This window comes from Microcebus murinus, chromosome 12 (genome assembly GCF_040939455.1).
Source record: "Microcebus murinus isolate Inina chromosome 12, M.murinus_Inina_mat1.0, whole genome shotgun sequence".
Lineage (NCBI taxonomy): Eukaryota > Metazoa > Chordata > Mammalia > Primates > Cheirogaleidae > Microcebus > Microcebus murinus.
The window spans coordinates 49,500,851-49,525,650 of record NC_134115.1 but is presented as its reverse complement, the minus strand read 5'-3'; positions in this window follow the sequence as shown (position 1 = coordinate 49,525,650).

The window sequence follows — 24,800 nt, the reverse complement described above, 5'->3', positions numbered from 1 at the left end:
CATTTGGAAGAAGCTAGAGAGGGTAGGAGAGAAGGAGGAAGTAGGGAATGAGAGGAAAATTTAAGTGTACCAATATATCAAAGACTGAAAAAAAAAATAAAATCTCTCTTCAGTTTCTCATATGAGTGTTACTTTTTCTATACACCCTTACAGTAATCTCCAATTGCTATTGACTTTTTCAAGATCAATATGCCCCAGAGGTGCAAATCAAATCTGAGTTAAGATCAAATCCTCTTTCAGCTCTTAAGTCTATACATTGCCAAATGCCCCAAACAGTAGAGATACATCATCTCAATCAAGTTCTGCTTTTATTATTGCATCTGTATTTTCATTCAACAAATGTACAGTGAGCATCCATCATATACCAGAAACTATACTGCACTGGAGACTCAAAAATGTAAAAAGCACTGTTCTTGACCCTAAAGAGCTTAGAATAAGTGGGGGAGACAGATAAACCAACAATTAAACTGACCCAGATGGATACAATGTTAGGATTATGCGCATGATACTAGGAGAAGATAGGGAAAAAGCATGACTCAAACTAAAAAGTCTTGGAGGCCTTCCCAGATAAAGAAACAAGGATTCACTATGGATGAACATGTAATCCCCAACAGAGTACCAAACTCAAAAAGGTGCTCCCAGCAATGAAAATAGCATATGCAATGACATGGAAGTATGAAACGGAACAAGGCTTATTGAAACTGCATTTCATATAGTGAATGGATTCCAGATTATATTATAGCAATAGAAAATATTAGAGAAGCAAACACAGTTATATCATAAGGAATTTGGGGTGCTAAATTTATCCTGTGGGCAATAAGGACTATCAAAGAATTTTAATCAGGGAAGTGACATAATCAAATTTGCATTTAAAAAGCTATGGCTGCAGGGTGAAGGCTAAATTAGAGTAGGAGGGCAGTGGAGTCAGGGAGCCCATTCAACAAGGAATCCAATCAAGAACTGCTAAAGCAGAGGACTTGGCTATAAAAGGTTAGGGAATTTGGGAGATGCACTTGACAAACCCTTTATAGCTGTTAGATGTGAAAAAAAGTGGGAAAAGTAAGCAGAGGTGATTCCTGGGTTTCTGTCTTTGGTAGAACGGTGTCGATATTTCTTAAGATGGGGACTATGGAAGTGTAAACAGATTGGGAGAAAAAATGAATAGTTCAGTTTGGACACCAAATATTGAGGTACCTGTGGAACACAGGAGAAGAGTAGTCTATGGACATAGGTTCTAGAGATCAGGAGAAAATCTGAGGAGGAGAAAAGGCAGCTCTTAAAGAAGTAGTTGATACTGAATTTCCTGCATACTTCTTACTAACACAACATCACCCCTCTTTTGTTTTTCTTTCTTTCTTTTCCTCCACCTCCATAGGGAACCTATTCTCTTTGACACATAATCACTTTCAAGCATAGCACAACTAATCAAACATGTTTTTCTATGGGTCCTACTACAAACTAAGGCAAAAGAAAGAAAACTAAACTAATGATATAAACCAGGTTTAATATAATCAATTTAGTAAAATTTTGTTGTATATGAGAGAGCAGGTGCTACACACAAGTGAAAGAAACACTCTGAATTTTAAATTCTGATAAATAAAATTGGTTTCATGCTTCCTACCTTGCAGCATTACCAAAGAGGATATTGCATTATTTTATTGTTTACCAAATATCCACAAATAATTGTAAAATAGGACTGTGTGTCCTACTAGCTACTCTTATCTTTTCCAGATAACTATCAAGAATAATCACTTATATTTGCAAAACAGAAACAGTGAAGACAGAACATTTAGGCTCCCTGACACATCAGTTTGGGGCTTTATATAATACCTATCTTTTGAGCAGAATATGCACAGCTCTTTCCACTCTTTCAGGTTCGGGGCTGAAGGTGTGGAGAATCTACTCCAAACTGTAAATTATTTTGAATTGGACACACATGCCACGCATTTGTGGCAGCCTAGCATTTGGCATTTATCACGTGTCCAGTCAACAAATGCAGGAGAAAATGACTTTTCCCCCCTCAGGCGCTACGCTAGAGAAAAACCATGATGACAGTTCTTCTCTGGTATTATGTTTTGTGGGAGGAGAGAAGTTCATTTCAAATTAATTTATGATCTGTGAAAAGTGCTAGAAACATGCTTCACTGCACCTAGAAGCACAGTATGCACCACTCCCTTGTAAAATCCATTTGAGGGATTCTCAGGGTGGGAAGATGCTCCTGCTCCTGAGTCAGGCTGCCAGCATTAGCTACTGGTATTCCGAACCATGGAATCAATTTAAGAAGTCAAAGAGGCCTGTCACTTGGAAAGGCTTGGAAAGATAGCACTAAATGCCACTGTAGTATCTGAAGGCTGAGCCTAGATGAATTTCAGTCCACCAGAGGTATCACCTGGGCCAGTGTACATATATTTTTTTCAAAACAAACCAAGTCTCTTTCTTTTATAAGAACCTCATTTCTCATTAGTAGGGTCTGTGCAGGGCAATAGCCATTCTTTCACCCAGTTTTGCACTAATGGAATGCTTGTCAATAGCCAACTGGTGCTATTTGATCCAGGGCTTACACAGAACAGGAGACTTTGTTACAATCACCAAACGTGTCAGGCCCTGATTAAAATTGTTTTTCCTGCGGGGTTTATGGATCCATATCTGTTTTGCTGCTACCCATCTGTCTCGTAACTCAACTATGAGGCTTTCCTTCAAAGCTAGGCTTTTTGGTTGGCACCTGTCTTTGCACGGCAATATTACTACTACACACAATTATAAAACCATTTTCTTCAGAACTTTATAAACTTTTCTTCAGACTCAAAGCAATTCACACCCACAATGTCTAAAGCAAAGTTTTATTAATTAGCAGAGAAAAAACAGAAGGCCCAAGCATCGAACCCAAACACGTATCCTTCAGGACCCTTATTTTATATAATAAATATTATTGTATTGCCAGTCAGACATGGGCCAACTTCAAGGTAAAGAAATATTTGTTTAGGGCTTCTCAATAAGGAGAGAAGTATTGTTGTTATGGAATTTGGAAGCCCTTTCCACAGGTTTATATAAATATTTAATGTGAAACTGTGGGAAGCAAGTAGATCTTAGAGAGAAAGTAAGGATCAGAAACTTGGTGACCTATGCTGAGAGCTAGAGCCTGGGTCAGATATAATCAGAGTGGAATGATTCCTGGAAGTTATCAGTCAAGGTAGAATCCAGGTACTCAAGAGCTAGGTAACTTACATATGGAGAGAAGGATAAAGTCCAAAAAAGACCAGAAATCAGAACACAACTGCATCAGAGTTTAAGGTAAGGTTGTGTACTTAAACAGATAAGCAATATTAAAGACATAAGCAGCCAGGCAAGAGACGGGTAGATCTGGGAATCAATATTCTAAGAGATAATAGGTAAGGGACAAATGTCATGGATTAAAAATATATTTTCAAGCAGCAAAAACCCCTTTCAAAACAAAGTAAGACAAAGATTTTATGACATGACCATATATTCTGATATAAATTCCCTTTTTCACTTGCTTTTCTTTTTAAATTCCTCCTGCCTTTCATTTTTCCCTTATAAATTTCTCCAGTTTTTGCATCATTTTCTCTTTATCAAGCTGCTCCTTTTATGCTCTCCTCATTTCTTGACATTTTAAAGTCTCGTCGCTTTGGTTTTCCTCATTTTTGTTCACACCTGCTGTGGATCATCTCCTCATAAGCTCTAGACTAAGTTCAATACTCCTGTACTTTCATTTAGAAATAGTATCAAGAAAGATATCTGAAATTTAGATAAGAATATATGATACATTTTTTAAATGAGTGCTCAACTAGAGAGACCTAGCTTCCAAAAAGAAAATCATATGAAAAAATTTTTAATCCTACTCATTATGAAATATTTTTCAGTACAACTATAACCAGGAAACAAGACTAACTAAAATATCAACATTTCCTGCAGAGAGGATTCAAAGAGGATTTTATAGAAGAATGAAGTGTCGCCCAGTTGAAAAGGAACTGCTCAGTACCTCAGTAACTGCATATCTTGACCATTATACCAACTTTTGGATTTAGGGTTCATCTTTGTACCTCTAGCTCCAGGCACAATGATTTTGTCATAATCAGCACTAAATAAATTTGTATTGAATTGAATTCAAGTAATAGTTAACTTGAGCCAAATTGTCTACCACTCTCAAGACTGTATGGTTAGTTAGATGCCTATGTTTCTTGTAATGAGTTTCCTGTACTTATGTATAGGGAAGAATAATGAAAAGCAATCATCTTAACACTAGCTAATTACAATAGGTAATGATTATTGATCATATACTATGTTCAAGTCCATCCTGTTATGATCATTAGACTGTCCTTAAATTTTCCAACACCACTTTGAAGTAGGTATAATGATGCCCATTTTACAGATGAGGAACCAATCCCAAGAGGTTTTGACCAGCCCACGTAAACCCAGGTAGCAAAGAAAAAAAGTGAGGATGTGAATGTAAACCTTTCTGGTGTCAAAGCCCATGCTTTTTCATCACCTGGTACTTGCAATTGCAGCCTCAGGAATGATAAATAGGGTCAGGATAATGCTACAAAGGGAGACTGAGAGTTGAAACAATTAATATGACCTTTAAAAATAACTTTTTAAAATTTTCATACAACAAGTCAGGCAGTCTTATTTATTTTTGTATGTTTGTGATCATATTCAATAGGCGGTATATTCCCAATGTGCCTGCTGTCATCAGTCACTTGATTATAGGAAAACTATTTCCATGCATCTAAGTATGCAAGTCTCCCAACATGGTTTACATCTTTCTCCTTATTTACTGCTTGAAACTATGGCCCCTTCTTTGGCAAACAATACACTTAGTTAAGAATAAGTCTATGATCCTTCTCTAAACAAGTGTACTGCAGAGGTGACACTCAATTTCTGCAGCAGAGGCAAACAGATGGCCCTTCATGGCTCCCCACTGGCCAGGCCACAGAGTGACTTTGATAGCAGCCAGTTGCCTGCCCTCTCAGGATGAGACACACAAATACAGCTGCTCTTTGGGGAGAGAGCTGGGCAAGAAATGCAGAAAAATGACTGTCTAAAGGGGAAAGAAGCAAGAGGGATGAGGCCAAGACCACAGGCTCACTGAGAATTGGTTCATTTTATCAAATAATTACTGCAGGGAAATAAAGACCATTGATATACAATCGGGTTATGTCATGGGATAATGCAAACATTCAATCTAAGGCCTGGGCTTCTTGCCCATAATAAAACATATCACATAATGAGACTGATTTCCTGCATAAGAAAGAGGTGAATAATCTTTATTTCCATTGTAAATCATCACCATTAATTCACAAAACATTTTCCTTGCTCAGGAATTACAGGAAGGAAGAGATGTCAAAACAGAATATAAAGGAGAAGCCATTTAAATATGTTACTAAATGATCATTTTTTATGGAATCTGTTATGGTTTGGATAGGGTGTATTTGTCCCCACCAAAACTCATGTGGAAATTTGATCCCCAGTGTGGTGATGTTGGGAGGTGGGGCCTGGTGGTAGGTGTTCGGGTCAGAGGTGGGGGGCGTCCCTCATGATGGCTTGGTGCCAGTCTAGCAGTAGTGAGTGAGTTTGCACTCTGTGAGGCTGGGATTAGTTCCCTCAAGAGTGGGTTATTACAAAGCCAGAATGCCCCTCCAGTTTGGTCCCTCTTCACATGTGTCCCCTACCCCTTTGACCTTCTCTGTTGTGTTTGACCCAGCACATGGCTCTCACCAGAAGCTGAGCAGATGCCAGTGCCATGCCCCTTAAACCTCCCTGCAGAATGGTGAGCTAAATAAACCTCCCTTCTTTATGAATTACCCAGTCTCAGGTCTTCTGTTATAGAACACAAAACAGACATGAAAGAATCCTATAGTTTACCAAACATTTTCACCATTATTTGGGTAAAGTGGACCAAAACCAAACTTTGTCAGACAAGGTCTATTATCTCATTTTACAAATGAGAAATTTGAGACCAGTCAGGTAACTTGGCCCAGGTCCCACTGGAAGTAAATAAGCTGGGATTTTAACTGGGAACTTCAGATCCAAACCCCAGAAATACACTTTCCTAAAACTACATAGCTTCTGACCTTGCATTTTACCTTTGAAGAGGCATCTGTGTAGAGCCATTTTTTTCTCTTACATTTCCACAGCCAGGACAGGTGACCTGTGCAATTGCACAGAGCCTGAGATCAGAATGTCCCTGCACTTGGTTTAATACCCTGCTGCCACCATCTTGACATTAGAACAAGATGCCCCACATTTGCATTTTGCACTGGGGCTCACAAATTATGTAGCCAATCCTGTCTACAAGACCCTGCACAACCCTGCTAGCATATATCACACTGAACTTGGATTGTGGGTTTGGGAACCCATTGTCTCCAGCAGATGGTACACTTTCCTAGCAGGCCTCTTAGACCTTTGGTGATGAACCCCGGCCACCCCTCTGATCTAACCTCTGCCCTTCACACGCTCTACTCCAGGCATGTTGGCCCCTGGGCTCTTTCTCTGCTATACTGAGCACCATGCCTTCTCCCTAAAACACTCTTCCCCCAGATATTCCTATGCCGTATTCTTTCTCTTCATTTCTCTGTTCAAATGCTATTTTAACAGGAAGGCCTTCTCTGACCATCCTGTTTAAAACAGTGCTGCCCCCCACTTCCACCCGATCATCTAAACTGCTTTATTTTTCTTTATACTATTGGGGTACCACCTTAAATAATACATATTCATTGGTTTAATTTACATTGTTATGAGATGAATCATGTCCCCCAAAATTTCATATGTTGAAGCCCTAACCCCCAGTATGTCAGAATGTGACACTGGGGGTAGGACTTTTAAAGAGGTCGTTAAGTTACACTGAAGTGGTTAGGGTGGGCCCTAATCCAATCAGACTGGTGTTCTTATAAGAGGAAATCTGCACATACAGAAAGATAGCAGCAGTGTGCAACACAGAGGAGAGACCATTTGAGGACACAGTGAGAAGGTGACCATCTGCAAGTCAAGGGCAGGCGCCTCAGGAGAACCAAACTTGTCAACACCCTGATTTTGAATTTCCAGCCTTCAGACTGTGAGAAAATAAGTTTCTGTTGTTTAACCCACCCAGTTTGTGATATTTTGTTATGGCAACCTGAGCAAACTAATACAACTGTCTTTGCCATCCAATAGAAGGTGATCTGAGAGAAGGGATTTTGTTTTGTCCGCTGCTACAAACCCAGTGCCAAGCAGGACACACAGTAGCTATTTTTAAATTGTTGAATAAGCAATGAATGATTTCATAATTACTTAAAAGGAATTTGAAGAGAATCTCCGAATACTTTATGGTACCAAAATGTTTTATTCCATGCTGCCTGAATTAATTAAGCCACAGAAGAGACTTGGGAACCATTTTGTTAAACAAAGGTTTTCATTGTAATGGGACTTGACCAGCTCTGTGTTTTTATCCAGGCTTGTAATTCAGCCACTAATGAATTATGTCAGGACCAAGAAACCAAGGATCACAATACATGCTAGAAGAAAAGCTATTGTCACACAGTGTTTGTTATTAGAAAAATTACAAAAACAACCTACAGCAAAAATCAATCAAGAATTAAAGGATACCACACAACCTGCCTCCCCATGCATTTCTTTGATAGTCAGGATCATTTACGACTAATTGCTTTTAGCACTTGTAAGGCTACATAACTATAGCTCCATTCTGACAAACAACACATTCAAATTGCTGCACATTCCTTGGGTTATGTCAATATTGCCACAGCTTTTGTCTTCACATTAACGGGACAAAACAGGAGAGCAGCAGATTGCCAATCAACACATTGATTGATAGCCCCACAGTTCTCTTGACTTCTAAGCCTGGGGTGGCTAATATTCTCTGGGAGGTGATAGATATTGAGCTCCTTCAGGCATTTCTGTCCCTGATGACATTTTTGACATGGGCAGTTAGGGTTAGACATCTTCCACCAGATAGGTAAATGGAGTTACTTGAGTATTGCAAAATCCCAAAATCCTAAAATAAGAGCTAAATTATTCCTCTTGTCCCCAGGATATATGTCTGCTTACTGCATAAAGTACCCTAGACCTATAGGAAATATTTTATACAGATGTTCATGATTTCCATTTATAAATGCATGAGATCAAAAGGAAAGTGATATTATGGCAGGAATTTCAAAGCAGTTCCTGTTTTATACTTGCCCTCCTCACAAATCTTATTTCCATGCTACTGAAAACAGGAAAAGTATTAGATGCAGTAAGGGAAACTACTATATGCCAGCTACTCTGGGAAGCACTTTAATACCATAAGTCATTTAATTATCAACCTAAACTTCTGGAATAATTATTCCTATCAATAGGAGGTGATAAGGCTGAGGTTCAAAAAGATCAAGAACTTGCCCAAGATCATGCACTTAGGAAGTGACAGTGAGGGATAGCTTCCTAGTATTCCAATTTCTGGTAACAGACATCAACTCTTTTTGGTAAGTCAGCCCTTGCCCTGTTCTCAGTCTGAGATTTGGTTGGGGCAGACCTAACAACTAGTTCTGAGGAATGGACATGTAAACTAGTTCCCTGGTCCACAGCAAGAGAAGGAGGAGGGGGAGGAGAACTGGGACTTTTGTAGGAATTGCTAGATATTATAGATGGGACATTATTCTGGACTTAAAACATGTCATCACAGGAAAAAAAATGGCTAAAAATTAAGCTACTACAGAGAAAAGCCAAGCAAAGAATGGAAAGAGACTGTCAAGAGAGGGAAGGAAAGAGAGATTATAAAAACATCATTTGACCCCTGCATTTAACCATGCCAGAGAGCTCTCACAGATCTGCACCCTAGCCTTTCCAGTTTGTCTCTCATTGAATTTCTGTGTTTCTAAAGCAAATTTGAGTATTTTTGCTTGTTTGGCTTTTGTCATATACAATCAAGAGCCTACCTAGGATAGGAACATATGCCACTTTTGACCAGTCATCTATTCATTTTATAATGTCCGTTTTCTGTGACTGACTCAATAATTTGGGCTTTGAAAACAAATACCAATGAGGACAATTTGACTCCACTATCTTCAATCTAGTAGTTATTATATAGTCATCAGAACCTCTATATGTGCTATACATCATAATTCAGGTATCATGTCAAATCTACTATGACATGAGATTATAAGTGTTTACCAAGAGACAAATATATTTTAATCGTAACCCCCCTCTGCCAAGATATTGCCATAGGAATCCAAGGCATAGAGCGCTAGAGGGACTTGACAGAGATCCCTCAGCAGTTAGTACCACAGATAACTTGACCACTCATCACTCCCCTGTCACAAATACAAAAGGTAGACAACCAGCATGATAGCTGTCCTCCTGAGTAACTTGTAAAGTGCTTCAATCAATCTAAGGTAGGTGAAAAAGCTCCAGCACTAACTAAAGATCTTAAGAATGGGGGCCTCATTTCTAAGTTAGACAGCTGATTAAAAAAAATTTCTACATCCATGGTTTTCAACTTTATTTTGAGAAACAAAATTATTTCATTTTTTTCAAATGAAATCTTGCTTGATGTCTTACTATGTAAAATAGATGGCTATTTTTAAATATAAGTATAAGTTAATATACATAGTATTTCCTTATAAAATACTTGTTATAATGTTACACATTATAACATTTTTTGAATAAAGAAAATGAAAGTGTTTTTGATGAACATTCATTTTGCAATCAGAGATATATTGACAGGTACAGCCCTATATAAGTCTTACATACAATTTATTTCTAATTTTTTGGTCTGGTTTTATGATATAAATAAAAACCTTAACTCTTATCAGTGAATGTCTGCTAAGTGGGAACAAGATTATTTGTTTACTACAATCTATTTTTCTTACTATCTCAGGATACTCTTCAAATAAGAGGAGATGAAAGGAGATTTATGTAGAACACTGGGAGAAAAAGAAAATAACTCTATTGCACAGGTTTTTACTGAAATGCTCATAGCTAATATTTATTGAAAATTTTCAATGTATCTATTTGGATGCTTTCAATGTCAAGTAAAACAATTTAATTAACAGTTATTTAATTTGTCAGGGGTCAGCAAACTTTTTCTGTAAAAGGCCAAATAATATTTTAAGCATTGTGAGCCATACAGTGTCTGTTGCCATTGCATAACTGCCATTATGGCATGAAACAGCCATAGATGATATGTAAATGATTGAATGTGGCTATATTCCAATAAAACTTTACTTTAAAAAAAAACAGTCAGAGGGCCTGATTTGGCCCACAGGTCATAGCTTGCCAACCCCTGGTTTAAGCTATAACAAATAGAAAATTTAATTAAAAGTCTACAATTTGGCTGTCTTAAGTTGGCTCAGTGTCTCAACAATGACATTATGGACAAAGGTTCTTCCATTATTTTTACTATCCTCAACACATTGACTTTTGTTCTCCATTTTGTTACTTCCAGTTTGCAAGATGGCTACTACAGCTCCACTTGGCAATTTCTCCCATGACTAAGTCTCAAGCAGAAAGAGAGAGAAAAGAGCAAAACAAGGAAGGACTGTCCTCCTCCTATTTTATTAGGGAATGATGTCTTTTCCAAAAACTCCTCAAAAGTAAACTTTTCCTTATGTTCACTGTTCACATACTCAACCCCAGACCGCTCATTGGAAAAGGGAATGGGATCCTATCTTACATTAGCCGAATCCTAACTTAGCAAGGGCTGAATACATTGCAAGCACCACAAAACTGGGTTCTGTTTGCAAGAAAAACATGAGAGTGGCTGTTAAGTGGGCAACTATCAATATTTGCTATGTAATATTTCAAGCACTGTGATTCAAATAGAAATCTCATTTTACCTTAAAATGGTTACTTTAATTGCAACAATTTCATAAATTAAGAAACCAAAACATTGAGAAGTTAATTAACTTCGCTAAGGCCACTCAAGTGGGTAATGTTGGAGCTGGGACGCACACCCAGCAACTTGATTTCAGAATCCATGCTCTACTGGCATAGGGTTAACAGTTTGGGATGGGCTGATAACAATCAAACTATTCTTAAGTAAAATTGTTATTAAATATAAGCATAGATGACTTGAACCATCTCCACAGATTCTGGGGAAAACTGTTTGAAAACCATGATCCTAGCATAAATATAAGAGATTGTGGTCTGTTTTTGAAACCAAAGAACAGTTTGCAAATGGACAGGGCAAATTAGAAGAGACTGAGAACCAGCAATAAGATCCAACTACCACTATGGAAGGTGATCTCCCAGGAAGCAGCATGCAGAACAGGGTGACACCTGGAGGCAGCTGATGTAGAGAGAAAAAGATAGTTGGATGGCCTGAGAGTTCCAGTAGCAGATAGCCTGGCCCAAGACTTTGAGGACTTCAGTTCTAGGTAGATGTAAAGTAAGAGTAATAATCTCAAGGACATGAATGCCAGATGAATTATAAAAGCAGGAATTAAGACATAAAGACATTAAGACAAAGATTAAAACATATGACTGAAACTGAAAATCTTTCCAAGGACTCACTTAGCTATCCTCCTAAGGCCTCTTAACTTTCCCAGACCAGGAACAGGACTGTCCCTAGAACCTCAGGTTGGACTCAACTTTCAGTTGAAGAACTTGATTGACCCAGAGGTAGAAACACCATAGAGACAGAGCTAAGAAGGTCACCATACAGAGCTAAGAAAGCCATATTTTAGCTTTCCCATGTAATATGGCACTTATCAAAAAATTTTAAGTGTGTTTTGAATCATATTTTGTTATTAAAAATTTAGTCCTAGTTGTATAACAAAACAACCTTAAGAATCTTGATGCTTACTTAAATTCTGATAAAGGCAGCTTATTTGAACGCTTTCATTTAATCTCTTCAAAAAGTTAATCATAATTTATCAAGAGTAGTAGAGAGCCTACATTATGGATTATATCACTATTTTTAAATCTATCAAATATGTTACATGCATACAGACTTAAACTTATGAGTTTTACCAAAAGTTAAAGAAACAGACAACTTCTATTTATGTGAAATCCCTAATGAAAAAACAGTTAAATGGGGAAAAAAGTGAGGGAAATCTCCCCAACTTCTATGAAAGTATAACCTTGACAGTAAAACAAGTCAATAAAAATAAATAAATAGAAAAGTTAGTCAGATTGGCAATTATTCTGTATCTTCTTGGCATATTCAGATAAAAAACATGCTATATTAAAATACAGTAGATTATTCATTTCCTTTTTCACATTCATTCTCTCTCCCTTTATGAAATTTGAAATAAACTCAGAGTAAACGCATTGTGAGCCATACAGTGTCTGTTGCCATTGCATACCTGCCATTATGGCATGAAACAGCCATAGATGATATGTAAATGATTGAATGTGGCTATATTCCAATAAAACTTTACTTTAAAAAAAACAGTCAGAGGGCCTGATTTGGCCCACAGGTCAAAGAAAGCAGAAAGTACTGCTACTTGTATGTATATCTGTGGGGTAGCACACTTCCCCGTAACAGTCCTTTGAAAAAACACATCCAACCATCTAAAGCATAAAAGTATGTTAAAGTATTTATAATAAGAACTAGGTGAATAAAAGTATAGTGTCTTATCTGACTTACTTGATGAATATACAAGAGATTAGTTTTTCTCATTCATTCCCAGCTCACCATCACTGGCCACACCAAGGTCTACACCATGTCTTGCTTGGAGTTTGACCCTTCCTAACCTGACTTATGCATGACAGCCTTAACTAGTCTCTTTCTCCTCATTTTGACTACCTCCAGTCCCCCTAAAATGATGTCAAAGTAATCTTTCTGAGATAAAGAGCAAATTATGTCACTCTTCTATTTAAATCTTTTCATGGCTCCTAATGTCTCACAAGATAAAGTTTAAACTCACATGCAAGGTGTAAAAGGTCCTCTACACACTGTCCTTGCCTGCCTCCAACACTTTGTACTCCAGACCCAAACTTGGGATTACTGATGTGTTTGCATTGCTGTTTCCTCCACCTTTAGTGGTCTCTTCTCCATTATAATTGCAATTGAGTGAATCTTCAACACATCTTTCAAAGCCAAATTCAAATGTCTTCCTCTGTGAACTCGCCTCTTCTCATTTTTTCCTTTATGCACACTTTAAACATGATTTTATTACAGCTCACTATTCTGTAATCTCAACATTTTATTCTTTTATATCTTCTGGCCTAGCATAATGCTAATTAAGCTTCCTTAGTTTCTTTAATACATCTGAGAATAGAGCAGTTCAGAGAGAAGTACATTTGATCATCTTTTGTGTGGGATCCTTTACAAGGCCAGACATCTCTGACAGAACATCCTAAAAATCCATTAGAAAATTATGGTCATCTTTTAAATTGTAGATTATATAATCAGTATATTTGAGAAACAATGGTGCCCACTTCTAACATACCCCTGGATGTTATATGGTTTTTAATGCATCAGCCTAAAATTCAGACTTTTAAAGTTAAGCCTTCTTAATTCTGGTCCACTTCATGGCCCCTTGCATTGATGAGGAACAAACAGTATATCCCAACAGAACTGAAAATTATTGAACTACAAACTATATGTAATGTAAATACCCCCTTATTTATAAAAATCTACATTTTATGGTTCTGATCTTCACTTTTCTGCTCTAAAATGTGATGCCAGGTATTCCTGGGAGTACCCAAAGAATATCAGCTACAAACTCATAAATAAATATTTTCCCTTTAGCCTAGACTTATGCCTGCTAGGAGTTTCCTGGGAGCTATTGTTTCCTGACATAGCCCAGACACTGCAGTTCACAATATATGAAAGCTATCCAGTTATGCAGCAGTGAAGTAGAAGAATGTTTCTCTCTCCTTTGGATTTCTCTCTAGTGGAGGCTGCAGTGCAGTGCTATTTGTCTTACAGCTTCTTCAATACTAACATCTTATCCTACTGCTTTTCTTGGGGCTCGTATACAAATCAAGAGGAGCTAGGCTGAGGATTCAATCTGAATGGGAGACACCATGCTGCACTTGCCTCTCTCCAACAAGAAAGACTTTCACCTTCCTTCAAACTTACCTTCTCTCAGCATGAAACATCCCTAGAGGCTCTGAGGGCCTCATGCAATTGGTTTCCACTAGCCTCACCCTACACATCTGCCAGACCTGCTCAGGCAGGTCTGATTCTCACTTAGAGCCAAGCTGCAATCCTAGCTAAACATATAAAATTCCATTCCTGGCACATATTAGACGTTCAATAACTCTGTCAAATAAATACATAATAAAATCAGATTAATACAGAACTCATTAAATCACTGAAAAAGCATCAGCCCTCAATTTCTTCCCTGTAGCATTGATCCTTAAGTATTTCAGCCTTTCCCTAATGAACTCTAAAACTATCCCCTTTCATAGCCAGAAAGTGATCTTTCCATGGGTATCCAGTGCCGACATCAGATTTGTATTCCTACTGTTCCTGTTAAAGGCCTTCTCCCCATGTACCAATTATACCCAGCAGTCCAAGGTGGACTATCCCTCTCAATTCAGCCAACCCTAATCTCTAGCTCTGTTCATGATTCAAGTTCAAGTTTTGCTAATCAGAGTCATAACCACTCAAAGATTGGTATATTCATAATCATTTTTTCAGAGTCTAACCCAAAGAGTCTCAGAACTCTATGCAATTTCTGAAATTATCAGAAAAGAGACTATTTTAATAGGAGCTGCTAAGCTGGTAAAATATAAGCCTAGAATTACTGCTGGCTTCTTTTTCTAAGATTGCCTGAGAAATAAAAAATTAAAAAAAGAAAAAAAGCTAAGAGAGAGAGAGAGAGGCACCGATTCCTGAAAACATCATTTGAGGCCTTTATCCAGTTGTACTCTCAGCCAGCATTATCTCCTAAAGTTTTCAGTTACATAAGTTAATAAATTCTCTTTTTTGATGAAACTAATTTGAATTCAGTTTTTGTAAGATGCAATAAAATATACCACAAATATCACAAAAAAATTATTGCTCATATTTTCTGAATTCTCTGAAAGATATTCCAATGAATATCACCCCCATAGAATGAACATTCTGGGCTCTGTCCCACACTACCAATAGTATTCATTATTCAAACCACAAGTCAAAAAATTCCATATTGTTATTTTAAAAACCCTAGCAAGTCTAAAACACAATGTGACCATGATTACTCCTGCTCCATGGTAGCAGATTATATTGTCCAAAATTGGCCACAGTAATATTTCTACTTCCACATACACTTCTAGCACTTTGCTACTCTCCATCAAAAGATGGATTCTATTTCCTCCCCTCTAGAAACTGGGCTGGACTTTGTGAATGTCTATATGAATAGAATGCAGCAGAAGTGATAATATGTGACTTCCAAAGGTAGGTCACAAATAGCAATAGAGCTTTCTCCTCTCTCTCTTTCCCTACTTCCCTGTCTTTCTCTCTTCCTTTTGCCCTTCTCTCTCTTTCCCCCTCTCCCTCTCCTTGTCTTTTTCCTTCTTGCTTTGTCCCTGGAATCCAACCGCCATTTTGTGAGGAAGCCCAGGCCACATGAAGAGACTGTGTACAGGTGTTCTGACCAGCAAGCCCAAGGAGGTCCCCTGGCCTCAAGCATGTGAGTAAATAAGCCTTCAGATTATTCAAGCCCCCTGTCAATTCTTCCAGTTGAGGCCTCAGACACTACAGAGATAAGTTATCTCATTATACCCTGTCTGAATCCCTGACTCACAGAAATCATAGAAGATAATAAGTGATTTTTTTGTCTTTTTAAGGCACTATATTCTAGGATAACATTTTTACCCAGCAATAGATAGTGAGTACATCCATCTCTATTACAACTATCTTAATTTGCGTGATTCTCATGAGACTCAGTTTTTATAGCTATATTGACCACTCCATATACTAAGGCACTTAGCACAGTCTTCAGTCTCCCAACTTTCATGAGCAAACTCCTCTTATTATTTCTTAATGGGCCTCATGCTGTGAAAGAGTTGATCTACTTAATAAGCTACAATATACATACATCAATCTGCTTTCCTTTTTTCTATCAGTCAGATATTCTATAACTTTGGTCGAGATGAAATAATCAGAATTGACACACTGAATTCTAGTCAATAAAATTCTAGTCAATATAAAAGAAAATTGGGAATTTTAGATTATCGGTACAGCCTTATCAAAATATTTTTCAATGGTCTCAAATTGAAAAGCACTGCTACAGATGAAAAAATATAATTAACCCTAAATTGAATACCAAAAGTAAAGGTGTTACTGCCACTAATAAGTTAATGCTTGTTGCTTTACTAATTAATTGGTAGCAATGAGGAATTTAATCACCCAATACACTTTTGGAACCTATCAACAGTAATCTTAGCAAATTACCTTCCTTACTTTGGGCAACTTGACTTTTCAGAACTTCAGGCAAAGTTGGCAACAGGAATATTCCCATGATTATTAGGCAAGAAATATCACAGCTGTGCTTTATTGAGCATTTAATGTGAACCTGCCATAAGAAAGTATTGCTGAACTAATGTTGATCAGCACACTATACTATTTTATTCTTGTTTATACACCCATAATTTATCCGATATTTTTGACCAAAAACCATTCAGTTTGGACAAACTATTAACCTAATTTTCAAAAATCAAATGATATTTGTTTGCTTGGATTGAGCAGTTATTTAAATATCTAATAACCCAGTCAAAATTACCAACAGAGTATTAGTTTTTCAATTTTATTCTCCACTTGCCTCTTCTACGATCTCTTCTCCCTGACAGTGTTTTTATACTCAATTCAACAAATATTTATATAGCAGTGGGGAAAGTGCTAAATATACAGAAAAATATAAACTAGCCATGGCCCTTGCCTCAGGAAGCTTATAACTTAGAGGTTGATACAGACAAAGAAAGACCACCCCAAAGCTCAGAGGAAATCCACTCAAGCAGACTGTTAGCACAAGTGGTCATAATTCCTCCCAGCCTGTGTCACTCCCCTTTGCAATGTGACTCTGCCAATCCTCCCATCAGGAAGTGACATTAGTTTCTCAATCTCTGTACTCTAGGTCTGTGACTTCCCTTAGCCAATGGAATATTAGCAAGAATAACGCAAGTAGAGAATTTAAACATGCTTACACTGTAGGGTTTGCCTCTTCCAGATGTGATTACAAACCTAAGACCACCATGTGAATGAGCTAGTCTGCTGCAGGAAAGGCTGCATAGAGTAGAATCAAGGAGTTGACAATCTGCCAAACACCAGACATGTGAGTAAGGTTATCTTAGACCATCTAGTTCTATTTGAGCTGTCGGATGACTGGGATCAATCATCTCATTCTAGGCAAGGAAGATGGCCACAGTACCACTCAGCTTAGCCCAGCCCAAATTGCTGACCCACATGATCATAAGCAGACAAATGGTTGCATTTTAAACCATTAGGGTTTGATGTGGTTTGTTCTGCAGCAACAAATAATTAATGCAGTCACCAAATCCAGGCCCAGAGTGAAGGGATGAAAGAAGTCAAAAAAGACTTCTTGGCCGGGCACGGTGGCTCACACCTGTAATCCTAGCACTCTGGGAGGCCGAGGCGGGCGGATTGCTCAAGGTCAGGAGTTCAAAACCAGCCTGAGCAAGAGTAAGACCCTGTCTCGACTATAAATAGAAAGAAATTAATTGGCCAACTAATATATATAGAAAAAATTAGCTGGGCATGGTGGCACATGCTTGTAGTCCCAGCTACTCGGGAGGCTGAGGCAGCAGGATTGCTTGAACCCAGGAGTTTGAGGTTGCTGTGAGCTAGGCTGACGCCACGGCACTCACTCTAGTTTGGGCAACAAAGGGAGACTCTGCCTCAAAAAAAAAAAAATTAAAAAAAGACTTCTTAAAACTCATGCATTAAAGAAAGAGAAAATAAATGACAGCACATAGGCACTGAAGGAACTTAAATTCTGAAAGAGAAGAGAAATGGCTGTCATGACAATTGCAGCAAATTTGATCGTTGTCATGACTGCAGGTAGAGAAGGCAGGAGGGTGTGGTAGTCTGCCTCTAAGCCAGTCCTGGTGAGCATTGCCCCTGTGTCCCTGTGGGACCAATAGCATATGGTGGAAATGACAGGGCATAACTTGTGAGGCTAGGTTGAGGTATTGCAGCTTCTACCTTGGATTCTTGAATATCTCACTCCAATAGATGCCAGCCACAATGCCATAAGGACACTCAAGCAGCCCCACAGGGAGGCCCACATAGAGAGGAACTGAAGCATACCACCTGCAACCAACCCCAAACAGCCAGTCACATGAGGGAGCCACTTTGGAAATGCATTTTCCAGTCCTGGTCAACCCTTCGAATGACTCGTGCCAGCCAACAGCTGACTGCAGCCTCATAAGAAACCCTGAGCCAGAACAACTCAGCCAAGCCACACCCAAATTCTTTACCCACAGAAACCAGGAGGGACAGTAAATAAATATTGTTGTTATAAGCCACTAAGCCCTAGGGCGATCTGTTATACAGCCATAGTAACTAACACAAGCAACCTGGACATTACATTGACAAGCCTTGAGGAAAGCGGGTACCTGTACATACAGCAATCACTCCTTTGTTCAGCATTAACCCACTTCAATTCTCAAGGAAATATGACCACAAATCACTCTCCAAGAGATCTTCCAGGAAAGCTGGTATTATTCCTGTTAATTCAACAGAAAGAAACGGGTTAAGTAAATTATTTTTAAAATAATGTTAATAACCAAGTCTAAAACATAATGTCTTTTTTTTTAGTTATGAATAATTCAGAAAATGTCAAGTAAGTCGTTGGAGGAGACAGCACGAAGTAAAGAAGTTCTGGGACTTAACATCTTCAGCAATGTTGTCATATCATTATAAGTCATTTCTGTTCTTTCCTACTGCTTAAAAGCTCTACATCTTAGGAGGAGTGTATATTGGTAGAGTCTCTAAGGAAAATAAAATTCTCATAACAATGATAATCCTAATATGATGTGATGAAATATCTTTCCCTAGAGTTTTTGAAAAATCAAACAGATGAATATCTGTCTAAGAATAGAGAAGTTCTTTCTGAGAATGGGGAATGATGTGGAGGAATTTCAAGGTCCATCTAAGCCCAATAGCTTTCCATCAGGTTTTCTGGCATGTGATTCCTAACCCTCAAATGTATCACCCTTGCTCAGGCAGTAAAGGACAAAGCACAGGCCCCTTTGCCTTAGCTCTGTTATACTTGATGGGAGATAAGTGAGTTAATAAGTTAATCAGTCTACACCTCAGTTGTCTCAGCTATAAACAGGATGATAATGGGGGGGGGGCTTCTTATCAGAAATTATTAGGCAATCAGAATGGTAAGTATGTACCTTAAATATTCTATTTTAATCTAACATGTATAAATATCCATTCATGTGGCCAGTCTTTTGATTTACAACCAAGGTCTTTTCTTTGAGGACTTGTCATTTTTTTAAGTGGAATGAAAATTTAAGTAGAATGGTGAAACAACTGTTAGTGCTAGCAAAGAATTTTTCTAGGGTTTTCTTATTTTCCCCTCTACAAATTGTATCACTCGTACCTAATTGGCTTGAGTTTTTTTCTTTGCCTTTATTAAATCTTTTTATTCAGTTTGGTTTTTATGGAAATAATTCTATTTCAACATTCATATTTCATTGGTTTACATAATCATTGAAATAATTATATAACTATAGTACATGTTCAACCGGTATAAACAGGTTGGAGAACTTCACAACACTAAACACACAGCTAGACTATTGGGAGCAGAAGTGTGCAAGCATACTAGAATGTAGCCCACTGGGCTAATGGAGAACATCAGTTATTTGTCTAGGGTATTTGAATATAGACCTATTAAGAGAGCTTCTACCATATCTAGTATGGGCTTTACAGTCAGAAGAACCTGAGTTTGGATGTGCCCTCCATGTTTTGCTAGCAATGTGATTTTGGGCAGATGCAACATCTCTGAATTCTAGTTTTATTATTAGTATAGTAGGGATAATAATAATAATAATAATACCTAGAATAATGATTAAGAACCTGCACCCTGGATTTCAGTCTACATCTACCATTTACCAGGTGTGTGATCTTGAGCAGGACATGTAATCTCTCCAAACATCAGTTTTCTCACTTATAAAATGGCACTAATATTTGTACCTGCTTTCTAGTGTCATTTTCAGGAATTCATGAGATAACATATATAAAGCAATAAACCTAGCAATTGGTAATTTGTAAACACTAAATAAATATTAGCGACTATCCCCTTTGCTACAGTTGGAAAAATTAAATTAGTCATGGATCTAAAGTACCTGGATAAAGTACCTCATAAAGTTTCTAACCCATAGTAGACACTCAATAACTGGTGGTTATTATTAATATTATTAAATGTTAATTTGGTAATACTTGAATAATAGTACTATTATTACTATTTTTTTCTTGGATGATGTATAATAGAAGATTGGTAACTTATTAAGGACACAAATTGAGCCCTAGAAATAACCTCTACATTTGGAATCCCAATTAAACTCTGTTTTATACTGTATTCCAGCCAGAGAATTCATTTTACCAGAAAATATAGGTTCTTATGCTTAGCAATTACAAGACACACTTCATCCTGTAAGTCATATATGACAGTACTTAGCCCAGAAAGAATTTTAGAACTGTAGATGTATTTCAATGTTCTGAATAGGAAAAATTCAAAATTTTTTTACTCTTTAAATTATTTTTTAAAAAATATTTTAGGATTCTATATATAAATACATTTATAGGCATATAATGCTATCATCATCTGCAAAAGACAGATAATGGCGCCAGCTTTATCTACAAGGAGTAACTACTATTTTAATGTCCTTTCTAAAATACACAGTCCTATAAAATAGCTAATAAACATTTTGTTAAATTACTTTTGAAAACAGCAACATAAAAAAGACTGATCCTCATGCTTAAGGCATTTACAGTAACTCCACAAATGTTCATACATCTGGACTTACACAGCAACACACTAACCAAGGAAAAGAAAAAGAGGATCTCATCTAAACACTTCCTTTGGGATTGCTGGAGCCTTTTTAGGGATCCAGTGTATTTTAGACAATAGCATCTCTGGCTTCAACTTTCAACAATAGCCCCTTAAAAAAAAAAAAAAAGGAATCTAAAGGGAAACTGTCTCTGTAATTTTCTGGCCACAGCTTAGAATACTCATTCACACACAAACTATTCACCTTGATGCTCTTTGCCGAGTGCAAGATTGATCCATCTGTCCTCCTTGTTTTCTGATCATTTCTCATAAATTGCTTACGTTCAAATTAGCCAATAGACACTGTACCTAAAACCATTAGGCCCTGAAAGCGAAATATGTAATTAAGGTCCACCCTTTCCACCTCCATTTCCACCATGAAAGCACTCCACAGCATTTGGTGAAATTGTTGCTTTTAAGTTTGCTTTGTGAAGAAGGATTTGGTGACTCCTGACCCTCGAGGGTTGTTTTGTGACCCATTGCTTTTCTCCACCATCTGGCATGTTTACTTGAAGCAAACGCCTTGGGTCAGAGGGCAGAGCAGACATGTGGAGGGACAGCTTTGTCATAAAAGCAATAAAGAATGAGTGGGCGCTTCAGAATATATATAGCACTGTGCATTTTGTTCAGCTGCTGAGCACAATGAGGTAGGGCTAGTCATATGGCTAAAAACAAAATAAATAAAAAGTCAGTTACCACATAGCCCAACAGACGGGTAAAATGCAAGATACCCAAGTTCAAACTCTTGAGTGCTGTTTCCTTTTCCATTTCTGGGAGTTACTTTTTATGCTTTACTGGGCACATTACTAAACAATATGTTACACCAGACGCAAGGGGAAAATTGGTTTATAGGCTAAATTAACCAGATTGATTATTCAGGAAGAGTGTTGATAGACCAATAATCCCCAAGCAACAAAATTAGAGATAGATAGAATAGAGTAAGGAGCTAAAGATCAGGTAATCAATTTTTTCATATCCAGGGCCCATATTGTAATGAGATAATAATGATGACTATTTTTTAATAATTGAAGCTTTTTTGAAAAGAACAGCTCAGAAGTGCATTGACATCAATTGTGTGCACCCATTTTAGACCTCCAGACAGGGAGCTGTGTGTAATAACCCTCCCCCGCCCTATTTTGGCATTCGTGCTAAAAATTAGGACACAGTGAATGAAGCTGTAAAATCTTTAGTGCATAGGCCCCTTTCCAAAAATCTCAAGTTTCATTTATAAATAGCTACCTCTGGTTCCCTTTATAGAACTTCCCTGGATTCTGAAGATCTTTCGAAAGTCTATTTCTTCTCTCCAGTTTACAAAAATTATAAATGATCTATGATTGATTTAGACTGCTTTTCTGTTGCCACAGGAAACATTTTCTCTGCAATTCTAGAATGCACAGATAGGAGAGGATAGATGGAAAACTTCTGATTCTGCTGAATTCTTGGTGCTATGCTCACTTCAAATTTCTGTTGCCTACCTCTGAACATTTCAGGAGAAAAATAATGCCCTGAAATGGAAACTCAGAAATGATTTGTGTTTATATTCATTCTTAATGTAAAGGGGGAAAATTGCCATGAGTCTTGAGATGAAAATGATTAAAGGGAAGAGTTAGTCAGCAAAAGAAAATGAAAAGGAAATTTTTCCCCTCAGAAAAAAAAAGTAATAAAACAAAGGAAAAAAGATTAAAGGAGACCTCCCTCTTCCAGCCTGATTGTCAGGGGATAGTTCTTCACATTGCGAATGTGCTTTGATCCTGGAAGCTCTGCATTTTTAGTCTTTGGCAAGTTGGTAAAGGGGATGTCCCTTGTGGAAGATTTTCTCACATGGAGCTTTTCAAAAAAAAAAATCATATCTATCAAGATTTCGATCCTTTGCAACATCTCTCTTGAAAAATTCATGACACAGAGCACAGCCATTCTCTTTCCAATTCTAGACTTTCTGTAAAGAGCAGCTATTTGCCCAAGTTTGTCCTTGCCAGTTTCAGAATTGATCACACTGTAGATAATTTATAGATGGACATGGAGATCATACTAATGTGTCCACTTACAAGCAGAAAAGGGATTCCTAGGATTCCTTTGAGGAAAAAGCCTTCTAGGGAAGTTTCCCCCATTTCATATTTAATAAACTAGTTCATGTAAGAAGGAGCAAGAAGATAGGGAGCTTTGGAAACAGACAGACCAGGGCATGAGTCTTGCCATGCCTGCACTTACTAGAGGGATAACACTAAGCAAAGTATTCAACCACTTTGAGGCCCAGTTTCCTTTCTGTAAGAACAATGATAATAACACTCATCTTCCAGGATTATCATGAAGATGAATTTAGATAATGTGATTCAAAATACCTAGCACAGTGCACTCAACAAATGTTGCTTTCGTTTTATATTAGTTTTATGTAAGAATATGGACCTGTTTCAAATGACCAAACTCAAGTTGTCCCTTGAGAAAATGGCCTTTTCCTTGAGAAAGACAACCACAAGCACAAGACAAGACAATTCATCCTGCAAACTGTCTTTTAGTCTGATGCCCTTTTAAGCAACTTCTCTGTCCTCGCAGAGCAAACGTATTGCCAAAATTTCCCCTAAACAACGTGTAATCCTTTCTACATATCACTCTTCCTTGGGCAGGAAGTACACTGCTTTCAAGATGAGGGTTGAAAAGAGGGCGGGGATGGAGGAGACTGATGGGGACTGAGAACCCTGACAGTGGAGCAGGAAGAGACGGCCTCAAACACCTCATTGGAGGAAGTAGGCTACATAGTGGAAAAATAAAACACAGCAGTGGCATTCTGAAGGGTAAGAACTTGTCTTTTCTGAGAGCTGTATGATTCTGAGTTAAGAAGCCAGTATTTTAAAAATCCGAACTTTAGCTAGAAAGGGAAAAGTGATAGATGAATAGAAAATCCTCCCTCTTAAAAAAAAAAAAAAAAAAAAAACATAGCACCCTCATGTCACCTTCCAAGCCATTATTCCTGCAACCTGTGTGAAGTTCTGCCCACCTGGGTCAAGGTGTCCTTTGTATGACACTCAGTGACCTCCTTGACACTGGCCCACTATCACAGGAGGATCTGACTCCATGCTCACTATGCCAGGTCCTACTATGAAATAATTATCGAACCCTGGCCTGAAAGAGCACGGATTTCAGACTTGGTTGGGAATACAGTACCAGTCTTTCTTCTTGCCAGCTGTGTGACTCTGGGCAAATTGCTTAACCTCTCTAAGCCTCAGTGTCCATATCACAAAATGGGGAAGATAATGCCTCTCTTCTAGGGTTCTGTGAGGATGACATGAAGAAACACATGCGCAGCTCAGGCTTGGGCCTACAGAGGTGGGGTCAGGAGATAATCAGGACAACAAGCACCCTGTGTACCCAAAGTCACCTCTCCCCTCTGACCTCAGCCCACAGACCTCAAACCAAACTTCCACATCTTGTTTTTTTTTTTTTCCTTTGTTTTTAAAACAATTTCTCGGTGTTCTTGCACATATTAACTCATTTAAATCTAACAAGGTTTCCACCATGAGGAAGGAAAAAAAGCATGTCCTGTGTTATAAATGAAGATACCAAAGCACGGATTAGTGGAGTCATTTTCCCATGGTTTCACACAAACAAAGACAGTGAAAATTAGAAAAGAATCTGGGACTATCTTCTAAGAGTCACAGAAGGTCAATAAAAGACAGTTCTTTCTATGCCCAGAGGTATACATCAGAATCAGACAAATGGATTATTGGTAAAGGGCTAAACAGGAGGAAGTGACTTGGGTACAAAGAATAGGGTGACTTGCTTCCCTGAATTGAATTTACCCTCCTCCAAAAAAACACTATTGGTGGTGCCCACCCAGACAGTCTGCACTGCCAAGGAGCA